This window comes from Kryptolebias marmoratus, linkage group LG2 (assembly GCF_001649575.2).
Source record: "Kryptolebias marmoratus isolate JLee-2015 linkage group LG2, ASM164957v2, whole genome shotgun sequence".
NCBI classification, from domain to species: domain Eukaryota; kingdom Metazoa; phylum Chordata; class Actinopteri; order Cyprinodontiformes; family Rivulidae; genus Kryptolebias; species Kryptolebias marmoratus.
In genome coordinates, this window is record NC_051431.1 from 33023159 (window position 1) to 33044268 (window position 21110).

Sequence of the window (21110 nt, forward strand, 5' to 3'; positions counted from 1 at the left end):
GTGTGTGAGTGCTTCCTGGTGGGCGTCTCCTGAGCAGGTGACGGATGCCTCGTCACCACTCCTCTCACACCTGTGACTGATCAGGCTGATAAGAAGTGGAGGAGTATTTAAGGCTGCAGTGAAAACCAGACCAGCGCTGGAGCATTGTTTACCATGCGGTAAAGTGCAGAGCCTGTGAGAGACTTAGCTGTGTTTTTTCGTGTACTCCCTGTTGTAATCTGAGTCTCTGTTTTTGTATCTTCAAACCTGTGTTCAGGATTACCTGCCCATCTGGAACCAGTCTGGTCTGCCTTCAACTGCCTGCCGCCTAATTAAGTACTCACCTGCTCAACTGAACCTGCCTGTTCCTGTTACTACTGCATCCTGGATTCCAAGACTGGTCAGTCGCTTTCTGAATCATCACCTTACCTGCACTCGGGAAATACTCACCTCACCTGGACCCGCTCTCTGGAACCTACACCGGACCACCGCTGGACAAGGATCGATCTCGTCATCTCTTCTGTGTTCTGGACTCATCCCTGTTCTGTAAGAACTATCACTAGGAATATTACCTGCGCTATACCTGCTGTTCCTCTCCTCACCGATCCCATACTCACCTCATTCTCTGCTTCTCAGGTCCTGGCTCCAGTTCCCCTCTGTAAATATTCCATCGCACTGTAAATAAATTCACTTACCGTTACCTGCTGGTTTCTGTGTCTGTCTGTTGCCGAGCTGCTCACTTGGGTATAATCTGAATCCTGACACTATATAAATAAAGTTTACTTACTTAAAAGTTTACTATAAACACATATGAAGCATGGTCATCATTTCCTGAACGTTACTCTCTAACTTGGTAATTGAACTCTTCACACCAGCACGCCACTCTGTTTATATTTGTGGGGATTTTGTTGCTTTTCTTGTTTTCAGTTTTAATTAGCAAACAGTACTTTTGCTTGTAGATTGCAAGAAGTAGTGATGCTTGCAAGCTGTCCTGGCACTGCATCATCCAACCTATTATTATTACTGTCCTAATCAAATGTGTGGAATCTGCTGTGATTCAATCGTATGGAACAAAGATGCCATGTCCACAAGTGGCTGAAAGAAAAGTGTGAGAAGAGATTCAAGGTGAAGTTTGAGGGGAAGAATAAGGGTCCTCTAATTACTCCGTAGGGCTCTTTCGAAAAGCTGAAGGCACACACAGTCACCAGCCAAAAAGGGAAACGCATACACACAATTTATACACATATGGGCTTTTACACAAGTTAATAAGTAATAGGTTTGTTAATTGAACACCTAAAGCACAAGCATACCTGCTGTTCTGCATTCTCCAACAGCCAATAAAACTGCATTAGGATGAATTGTAGAAATGTATGTGTACATGTGTGTGTGTGTATTTATACATGCATATGTCTGTATATATTTCTGTGTATACATACACCTATATGTATGTATACATATACAGTGACTAGCAAAATAGCAAAAGTATTCATCCCCTTAGATGTTTTCTACTTTTATTGCTGTTGTCAAATATTAACCCTTCCTAATTCAACTCAAAGAAAAAATTATTGAAAATTACAAGTCAGAGGATGATTACAAAATGATTTCTAAAGCCCTAAACATCCCCAGGTGATCTGTTAAATCCATCATCAAGAAATGGAAGGTATATGGAAGTTTCTGTGCAAGGAGAATAGTGAGCGAGACCACCAAGACACCAGTGAGCACTCTGAGGGAGTTCTAAGCTTTAGCTGGTGAGATGGGAGAGACTGAGCTACAACAACTGTTGCTCAGGTTCCTCACCAGTCTGAGCTTTATTGAAGAGTGGCAAACAGAAAACCACAGTTGAATATATATATATATATATATATATATATATATATATATATATATATATATATATATATATATATGTGTGTGTGTGTGTGTGTGTGTGTGTGTTTTCATGTGATTCATTTAAAGACATATGAAAGTATTTTATCCTTTTTCTTGCCTCTGTCTCTTAATGAGGTAGAGAGCAGTGATCAGGGTGGGCTTTTCACTTGGTAGAGCTGCACAGTCAAATTAAATCCCAATTATGTTTTCTTTTTATGATCTATTATTGGACCTGATAATAAAAAAATGGACATGGACTAAGAAGTACTGACCAAGAGAAAAGGAAAAATAGATAGATAGATAGATAGATAGATAGATAGATAGATAGATAGATAGATAGATAGATAGATAGATAGATAGATAACTTAGTTAACATTTGTCATTGTAAGTTACAATGAAATTCTGTTTGAGCAATCCTTCAAGTTCATCAACAAAGGTGAAAATAATATAAAACATTTTAATAGTACTAATACAATAAAAATTTAATAATATACAATGCCATGAGGTGTCTCTCATTGTGGGGTGGGTGCACAGAGTTCAACAGTACCACAGCTCTGTTGAAGAAGCTGTTCTTCAGTCTCATTCTTCGTGCATCCAGTGTTCTGTACTGCTTTCCAGATGGCAGAAGGGTCAAAAAGCAGTGTCTGGGGTTAGTGGGGTCTCTATTATTCCTGAGACTCTCCTGGTCGAGCAGTTCAAATAAGTGTCCTCTAGTCTGGGGAGCTGGGTACCGTTGATTCTTTCTGTAATTTTGATCTGCTGGAAAGCTTTTCCATTCCCTACAGTACGGCCAGAGAACCATACTGTGATGCAGTAGAAGAGGACTGGCTCAATGGCTGAACTGTGCCCTCCACAAGCACCTGAGGAAGGGAAGTTTCTGCAGTCCCTTCTTGACTGCTGCTATGGTGTTGATGGACCAGGTCATGTCAAGGCTGATGATAACTCTGAGATACTTGAAGCTCTGAACGACCTCCACTCTTAGGTGGTAATGGGGTGATAGACGAAAGGCTTAAGTCTGTTGAAGTCCAGAATAATTTTCTTTATCTTTGCTGTATTGAGGACCAGGTTGTTTTCTCAACTCTTCTTGGAGATGTGAAGACTAAGCTGTAACTGTTAACTCACTCTTCTTTTCTCTTCTCCATTATTTTTTTTCTATATGTATTATTCTGTCACGTATATAATCATGAAGCCAGCATGGATATTAAAGAAAAGTTAAGTACACAGCTGTTTGGGAAATAATGCATACTTATACTCTTGTTAACTTATTTGCTGTGACGCAAGAGTACACCCCGAAGATGTGACATCATTTTCATATCAAGAATTTTTTTTTCCTTTGTCGCTTTCTTTTGTTGTTTGTTTGTTTCATAGCAATCTAAGAGCAAGTGGAAAATATCAGAAAATATTTTTTGTAATCTCACAAAACAAGTGTGAGGAAGAAGAAACTGGATGTTAGAATTTTTTTTACAAACAAACATATCTGGGAAGAGACTTTGGGGCAGACCCAGAACTCGCTAGATGGATTATGTATCCTCTCTGTCCTGGGAACGCCTTGTGATACCCCAGGAGAAGCTTGACAGTGTCGCTGGGAAAAGAGATGTCTGAGCTTCTCTCCTCGACCTGTTGCATCTGCAATCCAACCACAGACAAGATGGACGGATGGATGGATGGATGGATGGATGGATGGATGGACGGACGGACGGACGGACGGACAGACAGACAGGCACTATTTGCATACAACCAAATACATTCTGAGTTTTAGAGCAAGTTTTAAAGTAGAATAGGATAATACAGTAGCCAAACACGAGACTACTGTTAAAATAGAAAATCTTCTTTTTATACTACACCATCATATAGATCCATTGGTTTTAGTAAAGAGAACACACAAATTACCAACTACAAATCGAGCCATCTTATATGATGAGTTAAATGAAAGCATAAATGCAGACATGAAAAGATAAAGAAGAATAAAATATTAAATTAAGACAATCAAAACACTGCAGGCACAGGCAATCAAATAAAAGACCATGGAAAAAAATTCCAAGACCTACACAAAGAGCAAAACAGGGGAGGAAAAAAAAGGAGTAGAAAAAAAAATCAACAACAAAAACAGCTTTGGGAGATGTTTCAGAAGCCACATACATGCTAAGAGAATTCAAGAAAATACTCCAGAGAAAAGCTTGAGAGCAAAGACAGTTCTGGGGGCATGCATGTCTGCCAAGAGGAACAACTGAGAGGAAAAATGAACCGGTGAGGTTTACATTTTCTGCTTTTGTGGAGTTCATGAGTGACTAATGAGGACAAAACTGGATATCCAAAACTGGACATCCAATATACAGTCCATGTGTGAGGTTGTCTCTCATCCAAGACATTGGGCTTACCCAATATCTTATCCAAGAACACTACCATGAATAGAGTGGTATGAAAACATCATCAAAATCAACTTTTTCCAACAATTCAGGCATGATTTAGTGATGATCTGTGTACTTTCCTGCATGATGGAGCACTGTGTCACAAGGCAAAGTGATAACAAAGTAGCTGAAAGATTGTTTTGTTAACGTTTTGGACCATAAATCCATCCATTTCCTGATGCTTATCCATGGTCAGGTCACGGAGGGAACAGGTCCAGGAGGGACATTCAGACTAGAGACAGTCTGGGACAAGGAAGTCTTCTTTAAGGATCCCAAGGTGTGTACAGACCAGAAACAAAAGCAATCCCTCCAATGACTTCTGGATCTGCCCAGTGGTGTCCTCTCAGTGGGGTAAACCTGGGAAACCTCTAGAGTGATAGATGCAGAATGCGTATTAATTAGATGCCTGAATCACCTTAGCTGACTTCTTTCTATACAGAGAAGCAAATGATCTACCCTGAGCTCCCCCTGGATGATGAGCAGCTCATTTCAGCAGCTAGTATGTTGGATCTCTTCCTTTCTGTCATTATCCAATCTTCATGACCATAGTTGAAGGTTGGAAGATAAATGGACCAATAGATTGACTGCTTTGCCTGTTGGCTCAGCTCCTTCTTTACCATGATATGCCAGAGAAACGCCATCATTACTGAGGATGAGGCCTTTATAAATCAGTGCATTTCCCATTCTTTCACTCCTAAACAAGACTTTCAAATACTTGAACTCAGCTTGTGGCAGAACTCAACCCCAACATGAAGAAAACATTCCAATGTTTTTCAGTTGAAAATCATGGCCCCAGACTTAAAGGAGCTGATGCTTACCACTGTGCCTTGAGATCCTGTCTATAAACACCACAAAAAGGATCAGAGAAAAAAAGGTGCATCCCGGCATAGTCCAACCTGCATTGGAAACAAGCTTGACTTTGTGTGGAAATTGTGGACACAACTGTTGTTTTGGTTATACAGGAACAAGATAGTTCTTAAAAGTAACCCAGCACCCTATATTACTGCAGCACCCCCCAAAGAATGCATTAGGGAACATAGTCATAAGCCTTTTTCAGATCCACAAAATACATCTGTACTGGACAGTCAAGCTACCATGACCTCTTTAGCAATTCTGCAAGGGTAAAAATCTGCCACACTGTTCCCGAACTGGATGAAACAACGCTGCTCCTCCATAGTCTGAGGTTCAACAATCAGTCAAAGACTACCTTTAACAACCTGGAGTAAATTTTCCTGGAGAGACTGAAAATTGTGATCTATCTATAGTTCAAACCCACTCTCCAATCCCTATTTTAAAAAATGGGGACCACCACCCAGGTCTGCCACTTTACAGATGTTGTCCCAGACTTGAATGCAACATTAAAGAGGTAATTCATGACAGCCCCACAAAATCTAGAGCCTTCAGAATATCAGGACAAATCTTGTCCACTCTTGGACTGATGACTGAAAATTCTCCAGTTTTTAACCCCATGTGGCTAGTTCTCAAAATGCTGGTGGATAAAAAGAAGCCTAGAAATAATGATCAACTTTAGGCATTATTAAAACAAGTATAGGTCACCATCAATCAGGATTTTCACCCAGAAGTTGATCTCCAGCAAGACAGTGTGTCAACACTGTTTGTATTAACCGTTCACATAAAGTAGATTCATTTGTTAGTAAAAGCCTTTGAAACTTGTAAAATGTTTTTAATTGTTCCAATTATTCAAAGAAATGTGTAAAAAACAAATTTTTAACATGTTGAAACCACATCTAGTCATGTGTCTGCCACATCTAGTCATGACTGTAGATGGTAAAGAAAAAACAACTTTAAAGCAAAATTACAGTCTTCAGAAACTGCAGGAAAAAACATGGCAAAACACAATAGCAGAATCTGCTTATCAAGTGGTAAAATGAACTGCCAAGAAATGAAATAAGATCATGGAATTCATGTATACAGGGAAATGAACTAACCAACATGATTGGAGAAATCAGCAAACTAAACACAAAGGAGAAGCTCTTTTGTTTTGTGATTTTTCATAACATATAGTTGAGCTGGACAGATTTAAAAAATCTAATATTGTATGTTTAACAGTTTAAGGCTGTTTTTCAAACATTTTGTACTCCAGGTACACTGTTGGGCAAGCAGAAATCTTAAGCTACACTGCAACTGTGTGTTTTTTAAGAAGGACAAGAGACTCTTGTATGAGTAAATCAGGAGGTTCTATAGCACCATGAGAGCATTCTGTTTCTGTGAATTTGCACTTGGAAAGCTTACAGCATTTAAAGCAACATGATGAGTTGTTTTCGCCATTCTTAGAAAAATGCATGTCTGTTGTGCTTGACTGTACTCAGGGTTTCACCCAGGAAAAATGAATCACGATTCCTTGAAAAGCTATCCACCCGTTATGGAAACCTGGTAGTGATGCGAACATGTTTGTGCAGTTTCAACATGACAACATACCAAACATTCTGAATATATAACATTTTTGTCAGTTTAAAACAAGAATAACACGAAAGAAAACAAGTAATCTGTGTTTCACACACAATTGTCTTCCATCATGTCAGGACTGAAAATTCATCTTTTGATGATACCATTTGGTAAAAGCTGATGTTTCTCATGAGAGACACATTTAAGTTGGACTAATGGTAACATTTTATGCTAAGTTTAAATGAGTAAAGAGTTAACTTTAAGGACAAGTTTTAATAAAGCATACAGAACAAGTCAAGCAATGTTGATTCTGCCTTACAAATTACTCCAATGGACCAACCACTACCAGAGTGTATTGTTATAAATATGATTTTTATTATCACCTGCGACCAAAAGGTGGGAAGATGGGTGATAATGATTTTGCCTATGTCTGTGTCTGTGAGTGCATGTGTATGTGTTTGTGAGAGGCTGCCACAGCCGGCTGATCTTAAAAAAAAAAAAAAAAAATTGTCTATAACTTTATCAGTTTTACAGATACTGACCTAACTTTTGATGTGGTAATAGTTGAGACTGATCTGCAACACATATTCTAAGTGCCAACAGTTTGCAGAATATATTTGTTTAAAATGTTACCATTAATTATTTAGAGTCAACTTTGTCTGTCCTTTTGCAAAATACTGCATTAACCACTGTACAGATTTTAATAAAACTTTCAGGAAATATTTGATGTACCTCTACAAGTGTTGAATGTTTAGAGCAAACCCAAATCAAGATAGTCACAAAAGCCAGCTGACCATAGAAAACACAAATATGGCTGTGATAACTCACACTTATTATTCCTGCCTGAAAACCCACTTTTTTACATTTGCATTTATTTCAAGTTCAGGTTGAATCCCTTTAGGTCTTGTGATGTTTTCTTGTTTTTACTTTATTTAATTGTATTTGTTTTTATGTTCAATTTTATAATATTTGTTTTATTAATGGGTTAACTTGGTTCTTTTTACAAACTTGTTGTGGCAATCTGCCATTTGGCTTCCTGTGTTTGTCCCTCCTGTTTCCCTGATTGGTTGGCAGACTAATCACTCACAGCTTCAGCGGATCAAGTTCATCTACTCTCGGGTTTTTAAGGCAGTGTGGAGGAACAGATCAACGCTGAAGCATCGTTCGCCTTTCACAAAACCTGTTTACCTGAGTTTGTTTAACCTGTCTTTGTTCCTGTGCCAGTCCAGAGTTCCTGACCCCATGAGCGGTTGCCACGATCTGTTCAAGGACACCTACCTGTGAATTACCTGAAAGTCACTTACCTGTTAATGATCTGAGCCGAAGCCTGCCTGCCTCCGACCAATCTGGAGGTTCATTTACCTGAGCACCATCCAACTGTAAATACTCACCTCTGGAATCCAGAACCTCACCTCTGAGCCCCAACTACCTCACCAGCCCATAAAACTACTTACCTGTACACCCTTCGCTTACAAGACCTCCCCGCTGATCAACATAACACTCATCACTATTCCTCTCTTTCAGATCCTGCCTCGTAATCCTGTCCGCACTGCAAATAAAGTCACTTACATTTTACCATGTCTCCTGAGTCTGTCTGTTACTGGGTTGTTCATTTTTGACACTTCTGTGAGCCTGATACTTGTAGAGCAGTTTGGACACCCATATTGTTTTTAGTGCCATAGAAAAGAAAATTAAAATTGACAATTGACATAATTCTGTTAATTTTACAGATATTGTGATAAAATTAAATGTGGTTGTAGATGAGAGTTATTTACAACACATAATCCAAGTACTACTCATTGCACAAGACCTTTCAGTAAAAGTTTTGCCTTAACTGTTGGACTCAACCATGTTTCTCTGTTAGCAAAAGACCTTATGAACCAATAAATGACAGTTTTCAGAAAATATTTATTGAATGTACATCTACAGGTGACTAACTTTTGTAATCAATCCAATTCAAAATGGCCACCATAGCTTATCAACATTAGCCAAAACAAAAATAGTTATAACATCGTTATTTTTCAACACAAGATGATCTTAGTCTAACACACTGGAGTAAAAAGCAGCGGGTGATATGCATTCCTTCCTTCCTTTAATTAAGAAAAGCCATCACAGACACATGCACACAGACACACATCCCTCTGGCTCCCTCTGGTACACTAGCTGGGATAACTGATTGATTGTACAAGAAAACACAACAGACACAATTAGTTCACCTGCTCATCTTGTTAGTGTTCCCTCAGGGGGCTCTATTGACATGTTGGATATCCTCTGCTTTACGCACTCATACAGAGACACACAATGCCTCTTTTCCATCCATTCTTTGCCCCTTTTTCATTCCCCCACATTTTTACAGTCGTACTTGGCATCATGACTTTTGCCCCTCCATTGCTTTTTTGTTATGTGCTCTTTTCACCCTATGAACACCCCACCTTCAGCCTGTCAATCAATCATAGAGCACCTCATCACCTAACACCTACACATACTTACCTTTCACTGCTGCTGCAGATGGAACACTTTTAATTACGACAAGTTACAAATTACGAGCCAGTACCCAGAGTCACTCTGCAGGTTTACTTTAATTGCCTCATGTTGTAACTCCGGACAAAGGAAGGGGGGAGGGTTACAGGGCAGGTTATGCATGAGTGGCAGAGAGAGAGAGAAAGATATAGAGACTGACTTTCAGATGACCTTCTTAATCAATTGATAGCTGATAGTGGGTGTTTCCTCCCTGTTACTTGCTCCACTCTACCCTTCAACCTCCCTGTAGTTCCTTTCCCTATGCAGATGGTCTAACACACACCCGCACACACACACACAGAGTCATTTGAATATTACTATCCAATATAAGAACTGCACAGGATCTGGTGGATCCTCCCCCACCTCCAGCTTTACGTCTGTCAGGTTGTTGTTTGACTATGCCTTGTAGATTAAAGCTACTGGGTTTATGATACACCAGTATTTACTGACTGGCACCTCTCTTGGTGGCAGTAATTAAACATAAATTTAATTAGTAAGCATCTTTGACTACCCTGTTTTTTTTTGTTTTTTGTTTCTTTTATTTGTTTGTTTTTTATTTTTATTTTATTCAAGTCACACATCACGCCAGCATTTTACTTTGAACCACGACTTCATAATGATTTGAAATGATTTATGGCTTTACCCTCCCTCACATGGAAAGCCACCAGTGGAAGCACTCTGTTATATTAAAAAGGAATGTACCCCTTCACCATGCCTGTTAGAGCTGAGGCAAGTCAGCCTAAACAAGTTGTACAGCTCTTCTTGCTTTGGTAGTTCCTGGACCATCAACTGTGTGCAGCTTGTAATGGCTACTTTGGTATAGTCCAATCTGTGCTGACTTCCCCCATCTATTAATACAGATATATTTGTGTCCTTTGCAGCAAATGTGCATTAAGATGTAGGTCGCTTAGGGGCTAAGTGGATATGTGTGTGCAGATGGTGACAGTGACAAAGATGTAAGCGACTATGGCAGCTGACCAAAGAATCCATATAGGGATGACATCACCCTCAAGCAAAAGAAAAGGAGAAGGGTTTTATTTTTTTATTTTAGCAAACAACAGGCTCAGAATATCAATGTAGAAGGACCACACCGAGCACTCCTAAAACTGAAACTCTAGCTCTCTACATCTTTCTACTCTCACACCCCTCAGTGTCTATAACTCTTCTACAGCTAGCCTTTTATCATAGAGTCCTGACACCTGTCCTTTCCCCTCCCCTGCCTCATGTTCACATGTTTTTCTCTCAAAGTTCAGGTTACTGGCTGCTAATCAGGTCTGTGCCTTTTCCAATCACTGTGGTGCCACTTTCCCTTCACCTCCAATCTTTGTTACCTTCCTTTTCTTCTGGTTTGTTGCATTCAGTATATCCATTAAGCTGAAAGGACACTGCTGGTTCAGTCCCTGACACCTCTTCATGTCAAGTCAGCATACCTTGTTACACAAAAGAAATGTATTAGTTATTTCAGACTTATTGGTTTTATTTACCACATCACTTTTTAAGCTGTTTGTTGCTTATATTCAGAGATGAGTAACCTCACTTCAAAAAAATAAACAGTCAACTTGAATATGCACAATATTCTTGTCATGCTCATTCCCAATACAGTTTAAATTGGAGACATGCTTTGCCAGTATTTCAGTTAACAGCTTTCATCCATGGAAATAGATGGTTGTTTAGGTTGACTTGCCCACCCTTTTGGGCCCAACTGAAAATATTTTAGCTTGATATCATATTTTAATGAAATTATATAGAGATGCTCGTGTTCCTTCGATAATATATGATAATGTCCTTACATCTTTTATAACTAATACATTATAACATCTACTACAGAAGCTTGAACATAATGTTGGGATTACAGGAACAGCTATGCTGTTTTAAATCATATTTTTCTGATAGATTCCAGTTTTTTCATGCTACAAATAAATCTTCTTCATACACCAGAATTTGCCATGGAATTCACCAGGGTTCAGTGCTTGGACCAATACTCTTTATTTTATGTATGCTTCCATTAGGTGAAATTATTTGACAGCATGAAATACATTCTATTGTTATGCTGATGATACTCAGTTATATTATTTATGTGGCCTGAATAATACAATCAGTTACTTAGGTTACAAGCATTTTCTATAAACATAAAAACCTGAGTGACTCTTAATTGCCTGCTTTTAAATTCAGACAAGACGGGTGGTTTTTGGACCTGAGCATCTTAAGAGCAAACTTGCAGCCTCTCACCTCCTTTGGATGATATTAATTTGGCTTTCAGTAACATTAACAATCTTGGTGTTATTTTTGATCAGGATATGTGTTTTAACTCCCACATATCAGGACCACCTTCTTCCACCTGTGTATTATGACTAAAATCAGAAACATCTTGTCCCAAAATCATGAAGAAAAACTGGTCCAATAGTTCAATTCTAGGTTGGGTTATTGTAATTCTTTATGATTTTGATGTCTGTAAAAATTGCTAAAAGGTCTTCAGTTGACCCAAAATGTTGCTGCCTGATCATGGCCAGTTGTGGTTCAGTGGTTAGAGCAGTTGTCTTCCAATGTGACAATTGGAGGTTCGATTCCACCAGTATGCCACTTGTTGAAGACACTGAACAACTCATTGTCTCCGATATGTGCCTTATTGGTGTATGAATGCAATCTAAAGCACTGATTAGACTCTGTAGGATGATTTATTCTGATTAGCTTTGTAGAGATGTGAGGATGGATAAATGAGGGCACAGATTGTGTTAAAAGTGCTTTGAGCGGTCTGGTTGGCTAGAAAGGGTCTATATATATACAGTCCATTTAACATCATATTTCTCCAGTTTTAGCTTTTCTCCAGTGGTTCCCTGTCAAATGCAGAAAACAATTTAAAAATATACTTCTGACATAGAAAGCTCTCAACCAAGCTCCATCTTATATTAAAGCTCTTATTGTTCCATATTTTCTTAACAGACACCCTAATTAGGGTTGGTTTGGGTTTTCTGAGCTCTCCCTTAGTTATGCCACTATAGGCTGGAGGACAAACTGGCCACATGTCCTCACTCTGCTTTCTTTATTCTCTACTCCCAGCATTTGTATTTGTATTTATTGCTGCCATTAATATTTTTTTCTTTGTTTTTCAAATTACACCCGAACCAATTCTGTGTTTGTCTGTATCTCTTTCTTGTCCTTTCTAACCCCAGCCGGTCGAAGCAGACGTCTGCCCATCCTGAGCCTGGTTCTGCTGGATGTTTCTTGTTAAATGGGAGTTGTTCCTTTCCACTGTCGCCTTTGTGCTGCTCAGGATGGGAGACTGCAATGAAGTGAAGATTCAACACAATCTGCTGGCTTCCTTAAACAGATAACGTTTACTTTTATTTTGCAATGTATTTAAATTTATTGTATTCTAATTGGAATCAATTCACTATATTTGGTTTTTATTCAGGATCTGTTTTGGACTAAATTGGATTTATGATTTAAACTTGTTTTTTTAATACCTTGAACTATACAGATAAACTGAATTGAACCAAATCTCACATACAGCTAACCTTAAATATCATTTTGTAAGATAAGACGAGAAGCTTTAGTGTCATTGTCAACTAGTATAAAGTAATTATTTAGAGGCTGCTACTGTACATAATGCTCAAGTACTACAAAAAAATTAATACATCTCAATTTAAAACTCAAGTTTTAAGTTTTTCTTAATAACTAAGTATTAAATACATGTGGTTCAGACCTTTACTTCTCAGTAAACTCTGCACCACTTCTCTGATCTTTTAACCTTTTTATGTGTTATAATCAAGTCAAAATTTTGATTTGTTCAGTCTCCCCTATTTTTAAATATGCTAAAATATAGATACTTCCACCAGTTTTAGCTTTACTTGTTGCTTAATACCTCTGTAATGATCACGTTTGCCTGCCTCTCGTCATGTCACAATTGTAATCATGTTCATGCTTGTCACCTGCGCCCCTTTCCTGATTGCACTTCCTACACCTGGGCCTCGCCCTATATATACTCTTCCTCAGCTCTCTTTCAGTGCCAGATTATGAAAGCCCACCAGCCAGTAATTCTCCAGCGATCTCGGACTGACTTCCTGTGCCTCGACCTTGCTCACGTTTCTTGGATTCACCCCTTCGCTTCACCCTCATCGGACTCAAGCCGGATCTTGGATTACTGGACATCGACCCCTGCCTGTGCCTCGGACTTGGACCCCTCGCCTGCCCCCTCGGCTTCATACTTGGCTCTCGGATCTTCTGGTTTTGACCCCCGCCCGTCCAACCTCGAGCTTGCCTTTTCCCCAACGACCTACCTGCTGCCAGCAGTGGTCCGCACTCCTGGACTGCTCTCGGCGATCGTTCCACGAGTGTTGCTTTCCTCTCCTCGTCTCGCTTCCTCCCAGAACGACGACCGGGGACCCCGCGGCTGCTTGTCGCTCTCGGGTTGTCAAAAAATAAAGACGTGTTAATCTTTCACTCCTGTGTTGTGGCTGAACTACCGGGTCCGCCGATTAACTTTTGTCAACCTCATCACTGTCAGTTTTCAGCATGTTAACATACGGACATTTGCATTGAGCTGAAAGTAGCACACACTGACATCCTCACAGAGGCTTATAGGTGGAAAGTAAATTACCTGGAAATTTACAGCATTTCAGACAGCTCATGAGAAGTGTTTCTGTGTATGAGACATTAACTCTTTTCACACATTTCTTTGAACTTATTTATTGAACAGTGGTGTTCTATTTGCGACCGTGGAGGTGGAACTGGGGGGTTAAACTCGTCTGAGCCACATTAGAGGTAGTAACATGACATGCCTGTGTTTAGGACTTGAACACACACACACAGTGATGAGGCACTGTGCTCAATTCTCTGCCCAATCGGTAAGAATTAATAAACAAGAACAGCAGCATTGACCACTTCTTTTTGTACAAATGATTATGAGAAGACCACTGTAAGTAAAGAGCTGGTAAGGCACTCTAGTATTCCCTTTAGATTTGGGGTGTTGGGAGCAAGCTTAACTCCTTGTTGCTCAACACCAAAGGTGAAAGCAGAGCAATAATGTCTTTGCCCGTGTCTATGTGTGTGTGTTTGTTTGTCTGTACCATTATCAAAATAGCTTGTGAACCAGTGCACAGTTTTAAATGACACTCTCAAAAAGTAATCACAAGATGAACATCTACAACTTATTAACTTTTGAAGTCAATACCATTCAAACTAGCAGTCACAGATAAGCAATGTTAGCAAACAAAAATCACTATGACTCAGCCAGTTTTAGAAATACTGAACTTAAATTTGGTTTTAGTGTAGTTGTAGGTGAGGCTCGTCCCCAAAACATAATCTATGTGCTAACTAATTGAATAAGATCTGTTTTTAAAACTTTGCCACTAACTATTAGAGTCAACTCTGTGAACAAAATATCTCATGAAATACTTGACATTTTAATGAAACGTTCAGGCAACCATCATTGGTTGTACATCTACAACTCATTAACTTTTGGAGTCAATCCAATTCAAAATGGCTGCCACAGCCAACTGACACAAAAATAGCTATAACTCAGTCAATTTTTCAGATATTGAGCTACAATTTGGTGTGATAATAGCTAAATGGCATCCCAAATGCATTATTTGGGCACAAAACTCTCAATTGGCTCCCTGTCAAATTCAGAATAGAATTTAAAATCTTACCTCTATCACACAAAGCTCTCAACAACCAAGCTCCATCTTATATTAAAGATGTCATTGTTCCATATTTTCCTAACAGAGCACTTCGCTCTCAGACTGCAGGATTACTTGTGGTTCCTGGAGTTTCTAAATGTAGAATGGGAGGCAGAGCTCCTCTCTTGTGGAACCAACTTCCAGTTTCTGTCTGCGAGGCTGACAAGCTGTCTACTTTTACTTTACTGTTACCTCTGACAGTAAAGACTTTACTTTTTGATAAATCCCATATTTAGAGTTGGCTTGGGTTTCCTGAGCTATCCCTTAGTTATGGTGCTGTAGGCTTATATAATGCTCTTAAATGTAAAGTCACATTTTAATGTAATTTGTGTTTGGTTTTTTTTTGGTTAAGAAGAAGGTCCCATCGCCATATTGTATGCACTGATTTGAGTTGGGGTTGTAGTGATAATTCCCAAAAGTCACCAGCAGAGGGAGTGTCTCCCAAGGTGAGTGCTGGGTGTGGCAGCACGCTGGTAGCTCAGACCAGAGCCCGCCTGCCGACAGACCACATCTCACGTATCTTCCTTGTTTTTCCTGCAACAATACAGCCCCCCGACTTTTGCTGTGACTTGGTGCTATAAAAATAAACTAAATTGAACTGAAAACATTGTGTCATATCTTTACATACAATACCGATTCTATGTACGTTTATAACTGATTAGGCTTTTTTTTGTCACCCTAATTTAACATGGCTGCCACAGCTAATCAATATTAGCCATCACAAAAACTGCATTAACTTAATCAATTTTGCAGTTATTGAGCTAAAACTTGTGGTAGTCGCTGAAAGTCATGCCCAATCTATACTCCAAGTGCTTCAAATTGCCCTTCATTTTTGTTTAAAACTTTGCATTACCTGCTAGAGTAAAACTGTCTGCCTGTTAGCAAACTATCTCTTGAATCACTGGATGGATTTTAGCGAAACTTAAAGAAAGTAATCACTGCCTGTACTTCTACAACTTATTCTCATTTGAAATCAATTCAAATCAAGTAGTTAATTGATATTAGCCACCATAAAAATGGCTATAACTGCATTTACAAATATTGAGCTAAAATTTGATGCGGTTGTAGCTGCAAGTCATTCACAACACATGTGACGTGTAACATTGCACAATATCACAAGATTGTGCATAACATAGATACTGGGGATTGACCAAAATGGCTACAACTTTGTCATTCCTCAACATAAAATTAGCTTTAATTTCATTTGGTAGTAATTGATATTCACTCTGAGAACTAACACATCTTGCAAGATCTCACAATACTGCATAGATCATTTAAGTTGGATTAAGATGTGATGCTTTTCTAAACATTGAAATACTATTTTAAATCAAAGTTAGATCATTTTTCAGTAACATGAGTAAACAAATTACAATACTTCTTTTAAAAAGTTGAGACTAGGATCTCACAAAATGAAGGCTGGTGCATTCCTGTTTTGTGCTGTGAATCCATTTAACAATCAGTAATGTTCTGAGGTAAATGTAGAGGCTGGTGGGGGCCACCAGTCAAGTGGAAAATTGTCTCATTTGTTTATACTAATTACAGCAACATTTCAAAACTAATGTGTTGCTAATTTACTGAAGTTAAAAGGCTACATGTAAACCTTAAAGTTGCTTGTTGTGACTTTCCATGTACTTTACTTTCTTGTGCTGTGAAGCATGTTTGCTCAACTTCTTCCTCCTCTTCATCTTTATGTCTTTCCACCCTCTTTCTTCCAAACTGTGGAGGTTTTCTCCATCCATCTCTTTTCTTCCAATCATATCTCTTCCCATCCATGTTTCCCATACTTCCTGGCTGTTTGAAGTAGAAGTCTTTGAGAGTCTACTGACTTAATTACTGTAATGGGGTTTCTGACACTTGAGACTGAAAAAAAAATGGAAAAGGGGGACTGGGAGGGGACACATGAAAGGACATTATTGTTAGTTTTGTATGAAGAGCCTTGGACATTGAATGTAACAAAAAACACTCCAGGGTTTTACAGAAACATGTTCTTTTGCTGCATTTTGTTGGACTTTGATGAGTTCTTCATTTTCGTGAATGTTTATTTGTTTATGCAGATGTTTACGTGTGCAGGGAATAAATACACAGTGTTGAGTGTGGCTTTGTGTTTGTGCAAATTTTCCTTGCACTTTAAGACTTTCAGAAGTGTTCCCAAGAGTTTTTCAGAAAACATTGTAATTATACAATTACTGAACGCTGCAGCAGAGGCTCATGGGTAATGAGTGTGTTATTTGAGTTTCTGGAGTTCACCTTGTTTATGGCAGCAGTTTCAACTTCAGTTCAAGGATTCCCAAAGATCTTCAGGGGGATTAACTAAATTTGTTGCAAAAACAAGTTTTCCAATTATGGGGGGTACTTCAGCAGAAGTTTGCAAATTATATTTTTGTTAAGGTGTGTGTATGTGTGTGTGTGTGTGTGTGTGTGTGTGTGTGTGTGTGTGTGTGCGTGCGTGCGCTCTCTGATGATCAGCTCTCATGGAGCTCAGCATCACTCAGGGTGGCACCAGTCGCATGTTTGTGGGCTTTAAATGTTGGGAGTTCTTCAGTCCTGATCTGTGTCATCCTGAGTCCTCGTGTTGACACACACACACACACAGTAGCACACACTCTCACTTGGCGTGTGGAGGCTCTGCCTGCATCCTAATTGGCTGAGTAATCTGGGGCACCAGGAGCCGAGTTAAGCTCTGAGAGGAGGAGGAAGCTACAGTGGGGGATGGGCATCATCAGATGTGGATAATGGTAATAAATGTTTCAACTGACATTTGTATACTGGGTTTCACCTGTAACAGCGGAGTCTTTGTTTATTTAAACAAAAAGTCCTGTAGGCTCAGTCCAGATCCTGTTCTGAAGAGTCCAGCTGGACCTGAGGCGTCAGCAGAGGTTAGAGGAAGAGTTGTTTTGAATGTTTTGTGCGTGTCTAATGTGTCCTCTTTGTCTCTNGGGGGGGCAACAAATTTATAGTGGTGGCCAATAAAATGACTAGCAGGAAATGTAGCTCTTTTTCTGGTGTTATTGGAGACTTTTGGAGATGCTGATGTGAACGCATATATCGTTCATACTCTTGTCAATAATCAGAAGGTGCTGCCATGGACCCTTCCCTCCACCTCTGACTGCGAGGCTGCCCAGGTGCCATCAGTCCATCCTACCGGACTCTGGCTCCTGTGTGGATGGTTCCAGGGGCGGCCCCTCCCGTCCTCTCACACTGTCAGACATGCCCTGTTCACACCTGGTCTCCCAACAGACTCACCTGGTTGGTTGACTAATTCAAGATGGCTTCCTTACTCAGGGGTAAAATGTCAGTACCCTTTCAGGTGTGAGAGGAAGCATCCGCCACCATTTCAGCAGCGTTGACCTTCTTTGCAGAAGTTATTAACATAACTTCAAAGCTGTAAAACCCCTCGTCTGCTCCTTAACACTTTGCTGTCTCGCTAAGTGGCTACAAATCCGTGGGACCGAAAAAACAAACAAAACAAAACGAAGTGTGTTGGCATCAGTGCACCAGATACTCCTATGTAGCGGGCCGGAAATCCTGGCAGCCAGTGACGTCACTGGAGTAAAAGTTACTCCTACAACAAAAAAGCTGTTTCCTGACTCTGCAGAGAAAAAACCGTCACAACCTCATAACGACTCTTGCTGTGGAGCACTTTGTGCAGGAGCCATTTTTGTCCGCCTGGCAGACTGTGAGAAGAAAACGGTCACATAAATTTTTTTAGGGCACATTAGTTTTTTGCTTTTTTGGGAGGGGATTTGTGATTATTTATTCATGGACAATACAAAATACAAGACTGAAAAAACTGCCATTTTTGTGAAATGTCTTATGTGTAAAATTGTGTTTATTTTTGTCATTCTACGTACCAAAGGGTCTCCACCTTGTAGTGTTGGTCCTTGTGTGTTGGATTAAAAAAACTATTTGTCAGGAGGGATACCTGGCTGGGACCCCTTAGAAAACAATAAGTAAAAATAGTTAAACCAAGAAAACCGTCACAATCTGACCTGTGCTTGGATGTACTATGTCGTTCATCTAAGACTTTTTGTGTTTTCTTAGTTTTTTCCTTGTTACCCCTAACCTTTTGCCAGTTTTTTTTGTTTGTTTCTTGTTTTATTTCAGTCCCTCTGTCCAGTTTTCCCCCTCCACTCTTCAGAGTCAGATGTAATTTGTTTTTTGGGATGCCAGTGGCTGTCTTTTGAGGGGAGGTTCTGTTAGGATTTGAGTTTTTGTACTTAACTTTTCAGTAATCTGCAGTCTTAGGTGTATTGTTTTCATTTATGTTTCTGTACTTTTATTTTATTTTAAGTTTTTTTTTTCCTCCTGCTCTTAGCGAAGGCGGACATATTTTTCTTATCTCCATTGTCCATTATTAGTTTTTGCTGCCATGAAAGCCTTTTGTTTTCTTATTAATAAACTAGTTTATTTTTGAGTTCTTGTCATTCTGGGTCCAAATCCTCGACCCCCCTCTCCTAAACCTGACACAATGTCTGACCTCACAAATGGGGTTCTGGAAGAATCGTCAAAAATTTCCAAAAGTTGAAGTCGTTATAGCTGCAAAGGGTGGGAAAACATCATATTAAACCCTATGGATTAAGAATGGGATGTCACTTAAGTTCATGTGTATTTATGTATGTATGTGTATGTGTAAGTGTGTGAGGAGAGACGAATGAATACTTTTACTTTTAGCAATATAGTGTAGTTGTTGTTGCCATCTTGAATTGAGTGGACTTAAAAGTATTATCAGTTGTAAACACACTACCAAGGAATGCTTTGTAAGAGGTTAATTAAATTTGGACAACTGGTTCATGAGATTAAAAAAACAAAATATTTCATATGTACACCACCTACACACATCTGGCTGACAGAACAAATCAAACACACTAATATACTTCTGGGATCTGTTTTCTACCTACATTGTCACTGGCTAAACAATCAAAATGAGGACTCAAAGGAAAGGAAAAGAATGATGTACACAAGAACAAAGAAGGAAGGAAAAAGGAAGTTGATGAAGAGCCAAGTTCTTGTCCATCTTCATTATGGTTTACATTTTATTTATTTACTTTTTGCAACTGAAAATCCTCAGCCATTCAGTTCAAAACACTGCCACACAGACAAACATGGACAAGCATACATATATTTTAAAAACCTGAGTTTAATTACTGTTTAAACAGAAAAAAACATGTTTTTAATGTACAGATGCTTCAGCACATGATCATCTCACATCTTACAAGCTCAATTAAAGTGAAATTTCTTACATGAATATACAATTACCTTCTTGCTCAACAACTCACTCTTTCCTGTTTTGTTGGGTCTATCTTTGTGTGAGATTTACTATATATTGAAGTGAACTATTTGGTCTTGCAGTGATAGAAAAATGGGCAAAACGTTATGGGGTCATTATCTGTAAAGCATGGGGGAATTGTAATTTGGTCAACAATCTTTTTGGTTTTTTATTTTTAGCCCTACAAAAGCATTAAAGGAAAGGTCAAATGCCAGTGGACATCAAATGCACAAAAAATATTTTGTTCTTTTTTTTGAGACATTATTACAAATCATTATCATTTACTTTATCTATCCATCAATATATTATAATAATCCATCCATCCTCTCCTACTTATTTGACACTGGGTTACAAGTGTAACAGCTTAAGTAGAGATCACCAAATCTTCCTCTCCTCAGCTACTTCCTCCCACTCTTCCAGGAGGCAGATGTAATTACTTAAGAGGTTCCTGGGTATGCCCTAGGTTTTCCTCCTCATAGGACACGTTAGAATCATCTCTGAAGGAAGGTGTTCAGAAATCATGCGTACTAACTAAAACAATTGCCTCAACTGGCTCATTTTGATGGGGTTGAGCATCAACTCTACTCTGAGCTCTTCCTGTCTCTAAGGGTGAGGCCAGCTTTGCATTGGAAGCTTACATATTTCAGCGGTTTGTATTTGCAGCCTCTTCCATTTGTTCACTCTCATAGCTCATGACTACAGGTAAGGGTTGGAATGTAGACCAATTGATAAAGTGACAGCTTTGACAGCCATTAGGCTCTTGTCCTAAGAGTTTCAAAACAAAAGCCAATCCACTTTGTCTTTTGGCTCAGCTCTGTCTTTATCACAACAAACTAGTACAGCATCTGCATCATAGGTGATGCTAGCGATGGGACATCTGAAGCCAGGCTTCGAGGCGTGTACAGAGTAAAAAGGGGGCGTGTCCGATGAAGCCCCACTTCAGAGCTTGTGTCATATTGAGCAAAATCATGTGATCAACAACAA